Below are 15,946 nucleotides of genomic sequence, written 5' to 3' on the forward strand. Positions count from 1 at the left end.
TATTGCCTTTCTCCAAAAATGTGTTTTTAAAACACTGCAGGAGTTACAGGGGCGCCTGGGTGACTCAGTCGGTTAAGCATCCAACTCTCGATTTCAACTCAGGTCATGATCATTAGGGTCCTGGGATTGAGCCCTGGTCAGGCTCAGCGCTCAGCAGGGAATCTACCTGAGATTCTCTCCTGTGTCCTTCCCCCTGCTTTTGCTCACACGCATGCATTCTTTCTCTCTCTCTTCAAAATAAATAAATAAATCTTTAAAACACTGCAGGGGGCTCCTGGGTGGCTCAATCGATTAAGCGTCTGCCGTCTGCCTTCGGCTCACGTCATGTCCCAGGGTCGAGCCCCAGGTCGGACTCCCTGCTCATCAGTCTTCTCCCTCTCCCTCTGCCCATCCTTCTCCTCATGTGCGCTCTCTTGCTCTCTTGCTCTCTCCTCTCTCTCAAATGAATAAATAAAATCTTTAGATATAAAAAAAAATACACTGTAGGAACTATAGGCTTTCTCCTCTTATGTATATTTGACTCAAACCAACTGTAATTCAGTACAACTTTTCATTGAGAATCCCAAACGAACTTTCCACACCAAATTCAGGTTCTAGTGAATTACCAGGGGGAAAAAAGAGAAATGTGGATCTCATAGATTTATTGCAGCAGGTAGAAATCATGAATTTGTCAAACAGGTCAAATCAGTAGAGCCACAATCCAATGTCAATGAACTTAAGCTGATCAATTGTATTCAGTTGCAAAAGAAAATAACAGAACACAAAATGCTAGTTCAACTGTTGTGTTAAACAAGCTCAGTTGGATCAAAAGGCAACTTTATTATGGTCTCCCACTGTCTTTAAATTTATTCTCCGGGGGGTGCCTGGGTGGCTCAGTCGTTAAGGGTCTGCCTTCGGCTCAGGTCATGATCCCAGGGTCCTGGGATCGAGCCCCGCATCGGGCTCCCTGCTCCGCGGGAAGCCTGCTTCTGCCTCTCCCACTCCCCCTGCTTGTGTTCCCTCTCTCACTGTCTCTCTCTCTGTCAAATAAATAAATAAAATCTTAAAAAAAATAAAATATAAAGAAATAAATTTATTCTCCGGGGCTTGTTCTTCCTCTGCCCCTGGATGGAATGTCTGACAAGTCCTGAGGCTTCTCTCATCACTTTTGGGTAGATGATGTATCCGGCCCAGTGTAACAACAAAACCTTGTAACTGAATTTGGAGATGGAGACTGCCCCTTGCCCACCTTCAGCCCACTGCCAGCCTTGCCCTCCGTGGTGGGGGATGCAGGGTAGGCAGCAAGTGCTTGGCCCTGTTTCCTGACTGTGCTGTCACCTCTTTTGCCCCATGTTGCTGAGAGGGGAGTGAGATGGAGAGGAAAGTGCATGCTTTACCAGTACTATTGGAACTCGGTTCTGGCTCTTGAAGCCTGACATGTTTAAAGCTGAAACATCCTTCTGGTCCATCTTTCATGAATGTTTTCAAGACCTGTCTGCTGTCCTCCTACCTGCAGGCTCCCTGCTGGCCCCTTACAACTTTCCTGTTGACCTCTGGTTCTCAGGGTCCCCCTCTACACGCTCTGCCTCTGTCAGCTTGAGGTGAAGCAGAATCATCCACCACTTCCCTCCATGGGTGGAGACTCAAAGCATATCGACAGCTTCTAATGATCGTCCTCTAGCTTCCACCTCGTTTACAGGCTGGCTATCAGGCAGAAGTCTAGACTCACTTTGGGCCCCCTTGTGTTGCAGTCCTGCGTTGTCCCGCTCCTCTCTTAGCATGCAGCCACTAGTGCCTTGGAGCTTCAGTAGAAACTGAGATGAAAATTACTAGACTTTAACTTCCTAGTTCACAAGAAATATGTTATTAAAAACTTGCCTTAAAGGCAAGATGAAATAGGAATTTCATGATTTTTAAAAAAAATTCTGGGTTTTAAATACTTGGTTGACATACAAGACTTGTTTGACTTTGAAAACTTTACTAAGTTTTCAAATATATTTAGAGAAAACATGTTCTTATTTTACAGTCTTTACAAAGTAGTGCTTTGTTCATTGATTCATTCAACACTTATTTAGCGCATGCCTACTATGCACCAGGCCCCATGTCTAGACATAAAGGAATGGAAACGAGCTTATTTCTAGTTGGAGATGAGACAACAGTTAAGAAAAACAAAACTACGCTTGGGACCCATCTTGGATCAATTAAATCATAATCCCTGAGCATCATTAGTTTGTAAAAGCTTCCCAGGTTTTTGTGACATGCACCTAGAATTGAGAACCATGGACATCATTCAACCTTATACACATGCCATGGTTGCGAGTGCAAGAAGCTAAACAATACTCAGAGATAAGGAAGAACTCTCAAAAGATTAAAAATATGAAGGGAATAATCTCAACAGAAGAATTGCAAGATAAATTTGAGAAAATCTCCCCAAAAGAGGAAGAAAGGAAGAGAAGATGAAAAAGTTAAGAAAATTGAGGGATCCGTCTGGGATATTCAACATCTGATTAGCAGAAGTTCCAGAAAGAACAGAGGGTAGAAAATTATCAAGAGACTATGAGAAAGTTTTCCAGAACTAAGGCCCTAAGTTTCCAGATCAAAAGATCTGAGTGACCAGAGAAATTAATTTTAAAACAGACCCATGCCACCCTAATGTTTATAGGAGCAACGTCCACAATAGCCAAGATACGGAGAGATCCCAGATGTCCATTGACAGATGAATGAATAAAGAAGATGTGGTGTATATATATACAATGGAATGTTACTCAGCCATCAAAAAGAATGAAATCTTGCCATTTGCAAGGACGTGGATGGAACTAGAGAGTATTATGCTAAGCGAAATAAGTCAGAGAAAGATGAATACCATATGATTTCACTCATGTGGAATTTAAGAAACAAGACAGATGAACATAGGGGAAGGGAAGGAAAAATAAAAGATGAAAACAGAGTGGGAGGCAAACTATAAGAAACGCAACTATGGGAAACAAACAGGGTTGCTGGAGGGAAGGTGGATGGGGGGATGGGGTAACTGGGCGATGGGCATTAAGGAGGGCACTTGATGTAATGAGCACTGGGTTAACACCCAACTGCAACTGATGAATCACTAAATTCTACCCCAGTAACTAATAATACAGCATATATTAACTAAATTGAATTTAAATAAAGAATTTTTTAAAAATAAAAAAGATTAAGGGGTGCCTGGGTGGTTCGGTCGTTAAGTGTCTGCCTTCTGCTCAGGTCATGATCCCAGGGTCCTGGGATCGAGCCCCGCGTCGGGCTCCCTGCTCGGCAGGAAGCCTGCTTCTCCCTCTCCCACTCCCCTTGCTTGTGTTCCCTCTCTCACTGTGTCTCTGTCAAATAAATAAAAATCTTTAAAAAATTTTTAAAATAAAAAAACCCAGGCCAGACCCCACCATCATAACATCTCAGAACACTGGACAGACACAATCCAGAGAGAGAAGAAAAACAGGTGCCAAGGATTAGAAATTACAACAGCATTGGACCAACAGCATCACTAGAAACAGAGTGGAGCAATGCCCTCAAAATTCTGATTAAAAAATGATTTACAACCCAGAGTTCTGTTCCCAGCCAAACTATTAGTTAAGTGTGAGAGTTAAGGTAAATATTTTCAGACATATAAGATCACATGCATTTATCTGCCATGAACCCTTTCTCAGGAAGCTACCGAAGAATGTACATCAAAATAAGGGCATAAAGCAAAGGAAATAAGACATGGGGTTCAGGCAATTTGAGACTCCAACACCAGAGAGACAAAAGGGATACCTCAGGATGATGGTGAAGGGCCCAGGGCAGTAAACCTAGTGAGAAGTCCTAAACAGGGGAGAAGGATGTTTCCAAGTAGAAAAAAACTGATAGATTATTTGATGTATTTGAGTGGATTCAGAGAGATTTTTAGTTCTGCAACAAATTTAGGCATAATTTAATATTGGGGCATGGAAAACAAACAACAAAAAAGAAAAAGTAAACCTAAATTCCAGAAAATACAAAATTGTACAATAAAAAGCAAATCTAGGGACATATCATGTGGCTGAGCTGTGCATAGTTTGTAGGCAAACTACTATAAACCCTGAATGGTGCTACAGCTGCTGGGGGAAGGGAAGGGTGATGAGGGGCAAGAGTCAAAGCCCGTTGGGACACCTGGGTGGCTCAGTCGGTTAAGTGTCTGCCTTCGGCTCAGGTCACCGTCCCAGGGACCTGGGATCTGGCCCCACATCGGGCTCCCTGCTCGGCGGGGGGCCTGCTTCTCCCTCTCCTGCTTCCCCTGCTTGTGTGCTCTCTCTCGCTGTGTCTCTCTTTGTCAAATAAATAAATTAAAAAAAAAAAAGCGTCAAATTCCCTTAAAGAAATAAGAGGAAAACCATAGTGCTTAGAAACATCAAGGTAAGGGGTGCCTGGGTGGCTCAGCGGGTAAGCGTCCATCCAACTCTTGATTTCAGCTCAGGTCATGATCTCAGGGTTGTGACCTCAAACCGAGCTTGGGGCTCCGTGCTGGGCATGGAGCCTGCTTAAGATTCTTTCTCTCTTTCAAAAAAAAGAAAAGAAACATGAAGGTAAATATCAGGTAACTGCAATAAGCAGTTAAATTGTTATTTGACTTTTGTATGTTACCAGTATTATTTGGGTTAAATTTTGAGAGTTTGCAATAACCTAAAGCTATGCTTATAATATGATATTAGTGCTTCTAGCCCTTTTCCAGTGAAATAACTGAAGAATGAGGAGAGTTTTCTAGAACTCCAGGGGGAATCTGGAGGGATAGATTAAAGAGAATCTGTTGCAAGCATAAATTATCTTTGACGTCTCCTACTATCTTTAAAAGTGTACACATATTTTGCATTCTGGTGGCTCCGTGGAGAATGCAGGACCTGAGTGGAATCCGGAGCCCAGTCAGCCAGGTGAGCACTGATGGTGGCCTGGGTGAGAGGATTAACTTGGGGTCCTTGCTGGGGGTGGGTGTAGGAGGGGGATTCCCAAGGAGAACATCAGAACTTGCTGAACTGGTGGGAGGGAAGGAATGAGACCTCCAGGGGACTCCTAGGTGCTTGCTTGAGCAACCAGGTGCTGCCACTGATTGAGATGGGGAGCAATTTTGGAGGGGACGAGACCAACAATTTTGAAATGGTCTGCTTAATCTGGGCCTATTAGACATCAATGTGTCCGATATGTTGAACACACTGTTGAATACACAATTCTGTGGTGGACATACAGACTTGGGACCGTAAACCTGTGATTAAAGCCAAGGGCTTTACATGAATTCACCAGAGTGAAAGAGAGAGCGAAAGGAGAGAGGAAGGGTCTGAAGGCATCACCAGGGATACTTCACCTCTGGAGGTCTGCTCCAGGAGCAGACACTAGCAGAGAATGAGAAGGAGGGAGGCTAGGAGAGTCAATTGAGACAAAAGCTCTTTCAATTAGGATTTAGTTCAGCTGCAGAAAACTCAAAATAACTGTGGCTTAAACAAGATAAAAATTTATCCAGTCAGCAGTCCAGGGTTGGAATGGTGACTCCACAAAGTCCTCAGGGACCCAGGCTCTTTTCAGCTTTCATCTCCACCATCCCCAGGGTATAGCCTTTGTCCTTATGATCCGAGATAGCTGCTAGAGCCCCAGCCATCACACTCAAGTTTCAGGCAGCTGACGGAGGATGGGGGTACAGAAGGATGTACTCTTTCCCTTTAAGGAGAGTTCCCAGAAGCCCCACATAGTACTTTCCACCCCCCCCCCCCCCCCCCCGCCCCAAGAGCACTCTATGCCCTTATAACAACCAAGCAGGCTGCTTGAGGGGTTTGAAGCAGGAGGAAGGGATGGCCCCAAGGCCAGGCCAGCGTGCTTCACAGGACTGTAGGTGGTGACTGATCATCTCGGGCCTGATTCCCACCTGGTCAAAGGTCTTGCTGTTGTAGATGCCCACCATGTCCGGTAGGATGATCTTGTCCCGCAACACTTATGTTTTATAGACAAAAGTTTTGTCATCTTGTCACTCTTAACTGCAGTGGAAGCTGGGAAATTAAGCTGGGTGTGCGGCTGCCCTAAGAGACATTCGGGGTTCTGTTCCAAGGGGGAGTAGCACCATAGTTGGGGGGGGCGGGAGGAGGGGGCAACAGTCTGCAGTCAACGCCACAGAAGCCAAGAGAAGGAAGAACTTCAAGGAGAAAGTGGTTGGGAAGGGAGCCGAGGAGAGGTGTGTGAGTTCCCAGAACAGGTCTGTTTGCTGGTGAGAGACGCGGAGGGGCCTCCAGGAGAAGGATGGCCCCCGGGCCCTGGGGGAGGGCTGGCTTAGGCAAGCACAGGGGCAGCTAGTCCACTGCCCCCAAGGGGAGGCAGGGCGAGGGCTCAGGGGGCTGCGGGGTCGGAGGGCTGGAGCTGCACAGGGAAGCATGGCCGGCTGGTTGGGCAGGGCCCAGCTGAGCGGTGCTGCGGTCAACGATCTGGCTTTTGCAGGCAGGGGCACAGCTTTCACCAGGACTGGGGTGTTGCCGGGTCGTTCGGCAGAATGAGGGAGTTCTGGGCTGTGGGAAATAATAACTGGGGTGGGCTCTGGAGTGTGTGCTCGGCAGGAGAGAGTGGAGACAGTGGGGAACTGATTGACAGAGGGTGGTGTTCCAAGGCCGGTGGGGAAGTGTGTGGTCGAGGCTGAGAGCCGGGAAGTTGGGGGGCCAAGCTGACCTGGCGGAGTGACAGCGGGGAGGGTCGGGAGGGGACAGAGGGGTCTGAGAGGGTTCAGAGAGTGACTGGATTGGTGACTGAAGGGGAGAGCCCGGCTGAGACCCGGTCAGGCTGGGGTGATGGACTGTGAGGGCAGGTGGGGATAAGCAGGAGGGTGGATATTGGGGAAGATGGTGGCTTCACTTGGATGTGTTGAACCTGAGAAGCCTAAACATTCTGAGGCAACCTTCGCTCAGGAGGCAGGACCCAGACCTGAGGCCCTGAGGGCAAGTCAGGGCTGGAAGTAGGGATCTGGGAGTCACTGTCCTATCGAAGGCACTGATGGGTGTGAATGTTCCATGGAACATGACCCAGGATGACTTGAGCGGGCTGAGGAGAGATGAGGGCCATGGCAGGATGAGATCTCCTAGGTGCAGCCAGAGCCTGGAAAGGCTGATGGGAGGCAACCTCACCAGGGGACAGGCCAGTGTGTGGAAAGGGCAGGGACTGTGAGGACCTAGGAGGGGAGGGTGAGAGGAGCAATCCCGGCCCTATCATTCAGGGAGGGAAGGTGAGAGCTGAGCCTTCCCCCCGCTAGAGGGAAAGGAGGGGACAGAGGGAGCGAGGCACCATGGGGCAGTGGGACTGGTGGTCAAGGCCTATACTTCCCAGTGAAGCCAGAGAGACTTCGAGGAGTGAGGGTAGGGCAGCCCCAGCCAGAGGCCTGGGGACCCCTGGGCGGGTTTCATTCCCTCTAATCTTTGGAAAATTCCACTTAGAGTTTGTAAACAGGAACAACCAATCCTCACTCAGAGATAATGACCCTGACTCAGACCTCAATCCTCCTGGGTCCTCCTAAATTGAGGCCCATTTTATAAGTGAGTTCATTGCCTTAAATAAGATACCACAGCACTGGGTACTAAAGTTGGTCCATCTGATTCCCGGCCCGAGCTCCATGCCCTCCTGGTCACTCACTGATACAGATTCTTGACCTCAGAGGCAGGTTCTGTTAGTGTCTCCAGGTGAAATTGAGGCTCCAGGGGAAAAGAATGTGCTCAAAGTTTTCCAGGAAGAGGTAAAGCTACTTTGGACCCACATCTCTCTGCCACTGTGTAAAGGAACAGACAGAGGGGATAGAGCAGGAACCAAACACACAGTAAATGCTGCCCTTAAGGGGCTTGAAAGTTAGTGGGAGGGAGAAATAAAATCATTTTTGTAATAATTGTATGCCATATTAAATGTAAACCCACAATGAGATACCACTGCACACCCACCAGAGTGGCTAAAATTAGAACAACTGACAACACCAAATGTTGGCAAAGATACAGAGCTACAACAACTCCCATATAATGTTGATAGGAATCTAAAATGGAACCACTACTCTAGAAAAAGATCTGGAGGGGCGCCTGGGTGGCTTAGTTGTTAAGCGTCTGCCTTCGGCTCAGGTCATGATCCCAGGGTTCCAGGATCGAGCCCCACATCGGGCTCCCTGCTCCGCGGGAAGCCTGCTTCTCCCTCTCCCACTCCCCCTGCTTGTGTCCCTGCTCTCGCTGTCAAATAAATAAAATCTTAAAAAAAGGAAAAAGAAAAAGATCTGGTAACTTATAAAACCAAACACACACCTACCCCATAAACCAGCAATTCCACTCCTAGATATTTGTCCAAGTGAAATAAAATGAGTATGTCCACACAAAGACTGTTATAGGTATGTTCATAGTATCTTTATTACAATCACCAAAAGCTGGACAGTCCAGGTGTCCATCGGTAGGAGAATGGATAACCAAACTGTGGAGCATCCATACAATGGAAACTACTCAGCAATATAAAGAAATGGTCTACTTGTATCTGCAACAACATGAACCTCAAAATGTTTATACTGAGGTAAAGAAGGCAGATACAAAAGCATGTACTGTATGGTTCTGTTTCTATGAAGTTCTAGACCAGGTCAGACCAATCTATGGTGAAAAAGTCCAATGGTGGTTGCATCTGGAGGTGAGGGTGGAAATGGACTGAGAAGGGGCAAGAGGGAACTTTCTAAAAAGGTGATGGTAGTGTTCTATTTCTTTGCAGGAGTTTGGGTTGCACAGGTGCCAAAATGCCTCAAACACACACTTAAAATCTGTGCTTAGTTTTATGTAAATTTTATCCCTGTAAGGAAAAAAAAAATAACCAAAACCACACATTGATATGGATGTGAAGGGTTTAAAGATTTTATTTATTTATTTGCGAGAGAGAGAATGAGAGACAGAGAGCATGAGAGGGAGGAGGGTCAGAGGGAGAAGCAGACTCCCTGCTGAGCAGGGAGCCCGATGCGGGACTCATCCAGGGACTCCAGGATCATGACCTGAGCCGAAGGCAGTCGCTTAACCAACTGAGCCACCCAGGCGCCCCGGATGTGAAGGGTTTAGAGATAAAGTGAACTGATAGACATCAGCAACTTACTGGTTTTTTCCTTTTTTCTATTGAGACATAATTGACATACAACATTTATATTACTTTTTGGTATACAACATAATGATTCAACATTTGTATATATTATGAAATGATCACCGTTTAAGTTTGGTTAACAACTATTAGCATACATAGTTAGAAAATTTTTTTTTTCTTAAAAGTGATGGGAACTTTTAAGATCTACTCTTTAGCAACTTTCAAATATACACAAATATACATTACTAACCCTAGTCACCATGCTGTACATTACATCCCCTTGACTTCCTCCCCACCGCCCCACCGAGGTGGGGCTCGATCTCATGACCGGAGATCATGACCTGAGCTGAAACCAAGAATCAGATGCCCAACCGAGCCACCCAGGTGGACCCCCCCTTGACTTATTTATAACTGAAAGTGTGTGCCTTTTGACCCCTTTCACTCCTTTTGCCGCACCCCACTTCCCAGCCTATGGCAACCATTAATCTGTTCTCTGTGTCTATGAGCTTGTTTGTTTTTTTAGATTTCATGTGTCAGTGAGACCATGGTCCATCGATGTTGTCACAAATGGCAAGATTTCATTCTTTTTTATGGATTAATATTCCTGTGTGTGTGCCACATTTTCTTTATTCATCTATCAATGGACACTTAGGTTGTTTCCATATCTTGGCTATTGTAAATAATGCTGCAATAAACATAGGGTTGCATATATCTTTTCTAGAGACCTTGTTTCCTTCAGATAAACACTCAGAGGTGGAATTGCTAGGTTCCTATTTTTAATTTTTTGAGGAAACTCCATACTGTTTTTCACAGTGACTGCACAAATTTACCTTCCCACCAATAGTACACGAGTGTTCCCTTTTCTCCACATCCTTGCCAACACTTGTTTCTTATGTTGATGATAGGTAGTCAGGTGTGAGGTGGTATCTCGTTGTGGTTTTGATTTGCATTTCCCTGCTGATTAGTGATGTTGAGCATCTTTTCATGTGTCTATTGGCCTTCTGTATATCTTTTTTGGAAAAGTGTCTATTCAGATCCTCTAATGATTTTTTATTTTTTTTAAGGATTTTATTTATTTATTTGACAGAGAGAGACACAGCGAGAGAAGGAACACAAGCAGGGGGAGTGGGAAAGGAGAAGCAGGCTTCCCGCCGAGCAGGGAGCCCGATGTGGGACTCGATCCCAGGACCCTAGGACCATGACCTGAGCCAAAGGCAGACGCTTAACGGCTGAGCCACCCAGGTGCCCCCTAATGATTTTTTAATCAGATTGGGGTTTTTGGTTTTTTTGCTATTGAGTTGTATGAGTTCTTTATATACTTTGAATATTAGCCCCTTATCAAATATATGACTTGCAAATATTTTCTTTTTTTAAAAAAAATTTTATTTATCTGTGAGAGACAGCACAAGCGGGGGAAGGAGCAGAGGAAGAAGCAGACTCCCGCTGAGCAAGGAGCCCGATGTGGGGCTCAATCCCAGGACCCTTGGATCATGACCTGAGCCAAAGGCAGATGCTTAACCGACTGAGCCACCCAGGTGTCCTGCAAATATTTTCTCCTATTTGGTAGTAGTCTTTTTATTGTGTTGATCGTTCCTTTGCTGTGCAGAAGCTTTTTAGCTTGATATAGTCCCACTTGTTTATTTTTGCTTTTGTTGCCTTTGCTTTTGGTATCAAATCCCAAAATCATCACCAAGACCAATGTCAAGGAGCTTACCACCTATGCTTTCTTATAGTTTTATGGTTTCAGGTCTTACATTCAAATCTTTAATCCATTTTGAATTAGTTTTCATTGCAGTGTAAGTAGTGGTCCAGTTTTCCCATCATCATTTACTAAAGAGACTGTCCTTTCCTCCATTGTGTATTCTTGGCTTCTTTGTTATAAATTAATCATATATTTGCATGGGCTTATTTCTGGGATCTCTGTTCTACTCCACTGATCTATGTGTTTTGAATGCCAATACCATCCTGTTTTGATTACTGTAGCTTTGTAATATAGTTTGAAATCAGGAAGTGTGATGCCTCCAGCTTTGTTCTTCTTTCTCAAGATTGCTTTGGCTATTCAGGATCTTTTGTGGTTCCATACAAATCTTAGGATTGTTTGTTCTATTTCTGTGAAAAATGCCATTGGAATTTTAACAGGGATTGCATTGAATCTGTAGATTGCTTTGTGTAGAGACCTTTTTTTTTTTTTTAAAGATTTTATTTATTCATTTGAGACACACAGATACAGAGAGAGAGAGCATGAGCAGGGAGAGAGGCAGAGGGAGAAGGAGAAGCAGGCTCCCTGCTGAGCCAGGAGCCCGATGTGGGGCTCGATCCCAGGACCCTGGAATCATGACCTGAGCCGAAGGCAGATGCTTAACATCTGAGCCACCCAGGCGCCCCATATAGAGACCTTTTAATACTAATTTTTCTAATCCATGAGTACAGAATATCCATTTATTCATGTCTTCGATTTCTTTCATCTATGTCCTATGGTTTTTAGTATACAAGTCTTTCACCTCCTTTGTTAAATTTATTCCTAGGTATTTTTTTCTTTTTTGATGCAATTTTAAATGGGATTATTTTCTTGATTTCTCTTATAGTTCATTATTAGCATATAGAAACACAACAGATATTTTTAAAGATTTTATTTATTTGACAGAGAGATCACAAGTAGGCAGGCAGATGGAGAGGGAGCAGCAGACGCCCTGCTGAGCAGGGATCCCGATGCGGGGCTCGATCCCAGGACACTGGGATCATGACCTGAGGTGAAGGCAGACGCTTAACTGAGCGAGCCACCCAGGTGCCCCGAAACACAACAGATTTTTATATATTGATTTTGTATCTTGCAACTTTACTGAATTTATGAGTTCTAACAGTTTTTTGGTAGAGTCTTTGGGGCTTTCTATATATATAATACCCTGTCATCAGGGGTGCCTGGGTTGCTCAGTCAGTTAAGCATCTGCCTTCAGCTCAGGTCATGATCCCAGGGTCCTGAGATCGAGCCCCACATCAGGCTCCCTGCTTAGTGGGGAGTCTGCTTCTCCCTCTCCCTTTGCTTGCTGCTCCCCCTGCTTGTGCTGTCAAGTAAATAAATAACTCTTTTAAAAAATAATATCCTGTCATCTGCAGATAGTGACAGTTTTACTCTTCCTTTCTGATTTAGATGCCTTTTATTTCTTGCGTAATTGCTCTGGCTAGAACTTCCAAGACAGTGTTGAATGAAAGTGGTAAGAGTGGGCATCTTTGTCTTATTCCTGATCTTTTTTTTTGGGGGGGGGTCCTTTTTTAAAATTTAAATTCAATTAATTAACATAGAGTGTATTATTAGTTTGAGAGGTAGAGTTCAGTGATTCATCAGTTGCATAGAACACCCAGTGCTCATTCCATCACGTGCCTTCCTTCATGCCCATCACCCAGTTACCCCATCCCCCCCTCCCCTCCAGCAACCCTCAGTTTCTTTCCTATGCTTAAGAGTCTCTTATGGTTTGTCTCCCTCTCTGCTTTCATCTTGTCTTGTTCCTGATCTTAAAGGAAAAGCTTTCAACTTTTTACTGTTGAGTATGTCAGGTATTAGCTTGTCATATATGTAGCCTTTATTATGTTGAGATATGTTTCTTCTATAACCACTTTGTTGAGTGTTCTTGTCATAAATGAACGTTGGATTGCAACTTATTCTGAAATGCATAAAAAAGATGGATAGATGGATGTACAGATGATAAAGCAAATAGAACAAGCATTAAGTGTAGAATGTAACTGGTGGGTATATTGGTGATCGCTGGACAATGACTTCCAGTGTTCCATGTACCTGAAAACTTGCATAATGCTTAAAAAAATTACATTGCATATTAGAAGGTGATAACTGTTCTGGCAAAAAATTAAGCAAGGCATTGGGAGGGAGGATAGGAGTGATTGGAGTGGGGCTGCAACAGTAAATAAAATCATTTAGGAAAGCCTCCCTGAGGAGACCTGGAAAATGAGAGTGTGAGCCACACAGAGATCTTGGGGAAGAATGTTCCTGGCAAAGGGAACAGCAAGTACAGAAAAGCCCTGGGGTGCAAGTATGTCTGGGGTTCCCAGAATAGCGAGGAGGCCAGTGTAGCTGAAGCCAAGGGGGTGAGGGTAGATGAGACCCCAGGAGTAGCAGGAAGGGAGATGGCACAGTCCTCATGGGCCACTGTGGAGCTTTTTTTGCTCTGAATGAGTGGGGCACAGAAACCGTGGACCCAACTCCTGTGTGCACAGGAAAGCTGCCGTCAGTGTAGTGAGACCAGATGGAGGCTTGCAAAACCAAAGCCAGGAGACCAGAGGGGAGCCACTGGCAGTGGTCAAGCAAGCAGTGATGGCAGCTCTGGCCTGGGGGTTGTGGTGGGAGCGGTGAGAACTGGTCCGATTCTGGAGCTATTTTGAAATGTGGGCCAGCAGGGTTTGAGCATGGATCGGATGTGTGGGTAGAAAGAAAGAAAGAAAGGAGCCAAAGATGACGGTTGGAGACAGGGAAGATTACAATGGGAGCACATTTTAGAGGAAGAGCATAGGTTCATTTAGGGGAAGCTAAATTTGAGATGTCTCCTAGGCATTCAAGTAGAGACCTGGAGTAGACCAGACCTTTGGATTCGAGGGAGATGGGGGAGAGGAGGAAGCAGTGGGGAGAGAAACCAGAAGACTGGAAGAAGGAGTGTCAGTCCTGCTGACAGGTCAGGTAAGAGCAAGAGTGAGCACAGACCTTGGGATTTGGGGGCTGGGCCCCTCCCCCACTGTAGCCTCAATCCAGGGTTTAGTCAGACAAAAGAGAGGAGTAACCACTTCCCCAAGGCCATGGCTGATCTAGTTCTTTCAGCTGCACTTAACAGCTCTGACCACACTGTCCTGTAACTTTGTGAGATTTGTCCATTTTGACACAGCTTTAGATCAAGAGTCTGTGAACTAAGGCCTCAGGCCAGATCTATTTTAGCAAATAAAGTTTTATTGGGACACAACCATGTTCATTTGGGCCCCAAGGCTGCTTCCACACTGCAACAGAATTGAGTAGTTGCTGGGGATCAAAAGGCCTGCAAAGCCAAACATATTTACTGTCTGGCCTTTTCAAGGGGAAGTTTGCTGACCCCTTCTCTCTCACGGTGTTTTGCTCTGTTAAAGGAATACCCAAGATACTCAGTAGGACATTTAGGTAGCCCCAGTTTTTTTTGCTATTATGAAAATGCTCCAATTAAATATACTTAACTGTGTTCCCTTGAGCTAATATGGTACACAGCAAGTGGAATTCCTGGTCTGTAGGATATAAGCATCTTCAGTTTCAGTAGATTTTGCCAAATTGCTCTTTAGTGTGGCTGAAAAGATTTACACTCCCATCAGCAGTGTGGAGAGTTCCTATTTTCCCCATCTTTCTCTAAAACATGGTATGATATTAGTTCATATTAGTTAGCAGTCTTCTATTGTTCATGGTTCCTCTGCATCTTCTGGCTGTGAGCGATAGTTATGCTTCCCCTTTCTTTCTCTTGGCTTGGTGCTCTAGCTGGGACCTTGATACAATGTTGCAATGTGTTCAGTGACAAAATTCAAAATTTTGTTCCTGGCTTTAAAGGGAATAATGCTTAACATTTTACCATACAGTATGGTGTTTTACCATAAAGTATGATGTTTGCTGCAGGGTTTTTTGGGGGGGTGGGGGAGAAGTCACCTAGAAAACCAGCTGGATTATTATTATTATTATTATTATTTTTTAGGTATATGGCTACTCATTTGTCTATTTCTTTTTGAATTAGTCCTGGCAAATTATCTTTTTCTAGAAAATTGTCCATTTCATCTAAGTTTTAAATTGACTGGCATAAAGTTTATAACATTCTTATTTTTTTTAAAGATTTTATTTATTTGACAGAGAGAAAGCACAAGTAGGCAGAGAGGAGGCAGAGAGGGAGAGGGAGAAGCAGGTTCCCCTCTGAGCAAGGAGCCCGATGTGGGACTCGATCCAGGACCCTGGGATCATGACCTGAGCCGAAGGCAGACGCTTAACTCACTGAGCCACCCAAGCACCCCTATAACATTCTTATCATTTCTGCTAGAAATGATAGTTATGTCCATTTTGCACATTAATGTTCATTTTATTGGTCTCTTCAAAGATCCCATTTTGTTTTGTGGTCCATCCTAGTGTTTTTGTTTTCTATTTCAATTTCTGCTCTTCATTATTATCTTCTTTCCACTTTCTTTGGGTTGACACTATTTCTCCTTTAAAAAATTCTTTAGGGGCACCTGGGTGGCTCAGTTGGTTAAGCATCCCAGTCTTGATTTCAGCTCAGGTCATGATCGGGGTCATGAGATCAGCCCGAGTAAGTCTCTGCACTCAGTGGGGAGTCTGCTGGAGATTCTCTCTCTCCCTCTGCCCCTACACCCCACACTCTCTCTAATTTGAGAGAGTATGTGTGCACACAAGCAGGGGGAGGGGGAGAGAGGGGGAGAGGGAAGGAGGTAGGGAGTGGGGGAGAGAGAATGAATCTCCAGCAGACTCCCAGCTGAGTGCAGAGCCCAACATGGGGCTCAATAGCAAGACCCTGAGATCATGACCTGGGCTGAAACCATGAGTCAGCTGCTCAACCAACTGAGCCACCCAGGTACCCCTCTAATAAAGAAATCATTTTTTTTTTTAGATTTTATTTATTTGAGTGTGCAAGCAGGAGGTGGGGCAGAGGGAGAATTGCAAGCAGACTCTGCACCCAGGGTGGAGCTCCATCCCATGACCCCAAGATCATGACCTGAGCAGAAATCAAGAGCTAGACGCTTAACCGACTGAACCACCCGGGTGCCCCTGATAAATAAATCTTAAAAAAAAATTAACACTCTGTAAATTTTCTGTATTTCTTACCTACTATAATAAGGCTATAAATCTGTCAAATGATGC

Source organism: Neomonachus schauinslandi, chromosome 10 (genome assembly GCF_002201575.2).
Source record: "Neomonachus schauinslandi chromosome 10, ASM220157v2, whole genome shotgun sequence".
NCBI classification, from domain to species: Eukaryota; Metazoa; Chordata; class Mammalia; order Carnivora; family Phocidae; genus Neomonachus; species Neomonachus schauinslandi.